This window comes from Humulus lupulus, chromosome 6 (assembly GCF_963169125.1).
Source record: "Humulus lupulus chromosome 6, drHumLupu1.1, whole genome shotgun sequence".
In the NCBI taxonomy this organism is placed as follows: domain Eukaryota; kingdom Viridiplantae; phylum Streptophyta; class Magnoliopsida; order Rosales; family Cannabaceae; genus Humulus; species Humulus lupulus.
Window position 1 is genome coordinate 171223305 of NC_084798.1, and position 3687 is coordinate 171226991.

A 3687-nucleotide genomic window follows, 5' to 3' on the forward strand; every position below is an offset into this window, starting at 1 on the left:
ACCCTGTTCATCAGATCCATAAAAGCAACTGGGGCATTAGTCTACCCAAAGGACATGACTAAGAACTCATAATGTCCATACCTGGTGTGAAAAGAAGTCTTCGGTATATCTCCCTCATTGATCCTTAGTTGGTGATAACCAGATTGAAGATCTATATTTGAGAATACCATCTTACCCAGCAACTGATCATCTATCCTTGGCAGATGATACTTGCTCTTAATTGTTAACTTATTCAGTTCTCTGTAGTCAATACACATTCTCAGAGAACCATCATTCTTCTTTACAAACAGGACTGGTGCACTCCATGGTGAGAAACTGGGTCTAATAAAACCCAATTCTAACAGCTCCTACAACTGTACCTTTAATTATTTTAACTCTACTGGGGCCATTCTGTATGGCACCATAGACACTGGCTCTATCCCTGGTGCCAGTTCAATAACAACTTCTATCTCTCTGTGTGGCGGAAACCCTGGTAAATCATCTAGAAACACATCAAGAAACATAGAGACTAGTCTAGTCTCTTGTGGTCCCACTAACACGACATGAGCGGTATCAATTACACTAGCTAAGAATCCTATGCAACCACCTTGCAATAGATCTCTAGCCCTCAATACATATATCATAGGTACATGGGATCCATGCACATTGCCAGCAAATACAAAATGGTCCTCACCCTTAGGCTCAAAGGTTACCATCTTCCATATGCAATCTATGGTTGCCCCATACTTCACTAAACAGTCCATACCCAGAATCATTTCAAAGTCTGTCGCAACAAACTCTATCAGATCAACTGACAACTTTCTGCCTTCCACTGTTACTGGCAAAGATCTAACCCATCTCCTGGATGCTACTAACTCCCGAGTGGGTAATAAGGTCTCGAACCCCACAACATAATAATCACATGGTTTACACAATCTATCAATAATTCTACTAGCAACAAAAGAATGTGTTGCACCAGAATCAATCAAAACAATATAAGAGGTTCCAGCACTAAAAAGCTGACCTATGACTACTAAGGGACAAGCCTAAACTTTTGCCTATGATAATGCGAACACTCGAGCTGGGGTCAAGCTGTCTGCCTTTCTTGGTTTTTCCTTTCTTGCCTTTGGGCAATCTTTCTTTAAGTGTCCTACTATCTCACATAAAAAGCAAGTCTGTGCCTGAATCTCCCCTATATGGCACCTTTTGCATCTGACGCACTCTTGAAAAGTCCTTCAGCCCTCATTATCGCCCTGGCGGCCTATTGCAATACCACGTGGTCTCCTGTCAGAGCATGGAGCTGGAAAGGCATCATGAGCCTTCCTTTTCTGATCACTAGGGTCTTCGCCCCTACCTGAACCCATAAATGGGGGTCCCACCCTCCTAGTGTCTCTTCTGACCGCATTCTCGTGTCATATTTTATTCTCTCTGCTCTCTGCTATGAGCGCCTTCTCAACAATCTATGCATAGGTAGTCACCCTTGGCATAGTGATAATACGAACATCCCGGGCTATCATAGGCTGTAGCTCCTGGAGCAACCTCTCCCTTCTAGTCCCATCAATGGGCACCAGTTCCTCACAAACTTTTCCAATCTATCAAATTTCAGGGCGTATTCAATCATTGATGAGTTTCCTTGAAGTAATCTGTCGAACTCTTCATCCTTTGCCACTCTGATGGCATCATTATAGTACTTTTCATCAAACAGAGTTTGAAACTCTTCCTAATCCTGGGCATTAACATTTATTGTCTAGGATATCACTTCCCACTAGATTTGGGCATCCTCTCGAAACATATATGTGCCACAAGCCACCCTCTCATTACCAACCACCCTCATACAGTCTAGGATGGTGGTAACCATGCTCATCCACTGTTCAGCCTTGGCTGGATCTGCACTACCCTAAAAAATTAGAGGGTATTGTTTCTTGAACCTTTCATAATGAGGTTCCCATTTATTCCCAGCCTCTTGTGGCTGCTCAACTATCGGCACCGTCACAGGTGGTGTCTCTGGTAAAATGTTCCCTACAGGAACCTGTCGTTGTATCAGGAGGCTGATTTCTTCTTCCTGCCTCAATACCCTGGCTTGCAAATCAGCAAGCACCTGTTGCTAGTTCTCAAGAGCTGGCGGAGGGGTCTGACCCTGGTAATTATCCTGGCCCTATCTGTCATTCTGGCCCTGAACTTCCTGGCCAGCTGATGACTCTATCTACCTTAGAAGCATACTTCCAAGCTTATACCTTGCTGCAATAACCAATTCGGCCAGTTAGGTAGTGATAACTAAAGCTCTTGCTCCATCACGGTCCAAGATCAAGCATATAATCAATCACATTCAATAGTCATGCTAATAATCATGTTGATTCATATTCATATCCAAATCTGGTGCAAATAAGCACTTCTGGATATTCATAACAAATAACAATGCTAATAAGTACTTTCTGGCATTCACAACTGTTATCCAGATTTCCGGATAGCGTTTAGATGGGTAGCCTCGGGGAAGCAGAATTATCAAAGTCTTTCACGAAGGGTGACCAGGGCTCGCGGATGGACAGAAAGGCTTCGCCTCTCCCGTTTAGTGTCTAGCACACTCTTTCAAGCAACCGCGACCCGAAAGCTCGTCAATTCTCCCGGACTCCCGAAGGGATATCCTTTGGGGAAGGTCCTTCCAGGAGAAGCTCTTCAGGTTACCTTCGCGGATACAGTTCCGTGCCTCGCACGGAAGAAGATCAAGCGGTCGAGTCACGGAGGAGGCACAGTTGGAATGATACTCACCTGACACAGGATCCCGCCTGACAGGTCGAGGCCGCACACATCCCAGCACGCCTAAAAGTGCCTTTTCGCCTACTGTTCCTCTGACAGCCTGGAAAAGACAGCTGCCTTTTGACATTCCCCATATTTTCATGTAATTATACCTACGTAGAGCCTTGTAGACATGCTGCTAGGGTAATTGTATCCCATATTTACGGCTGGTGTAATTAAGACTCATGAGGGTAGAGTAAAACCCTAATCCAAAACCCTAGCTATAAAGACCTCCTCATTTTACGATAGGAGGGAGGCCAAAAAATGACATAGCAAGAACTCTGCCAAAATCTCTCTAGCTTCATCTTCCTCAAGAGAACCCGAGAGAAACATTGTGAGTTTGTGAGGTTCTTGTACACCAGCCATCTTACTGTAATTCTCTACAAGTATAATAACATCGACTTGTGGACTAGGGCTCGTTAACGCCTGAACCACGTAAAAAACCTGTTTGTCTATTTATATTTCTGCACTTCTACAGTTCTTATCTTTTTATTATTTTGTTTGTATTCGTTTCCGAAAAATTTGGTAAACAACAACCTAATAACAATGTTCATAAACATTTTCTGACATACATATATCTCTGGCAGCACTAATGAGCATGTCCTGACCTACATGTCCATATAACAACGCTAATAAGCGGTTCCTTTGCATCCACAAGCAATATCAGTGCTAATAAGCACATCCTTTTATATCATGCAACAATCAAGGGCTAGGCCCTATAAGAATATCTCATGCTACCTAATAAGGCATGGAGATAAGGCATTTATATCCTATTTAAGCAGTTAAACTCATAACCACATAAATTTTTATCGAACTCTGAGTCAAGCTTGTCTTTAGTGGCGAGTGTACATGCCCAACCTGTCTTCAGGAACCCTTAACCGTGGAACGCTCTGATGCCAAGTTGTAACGCCCTAG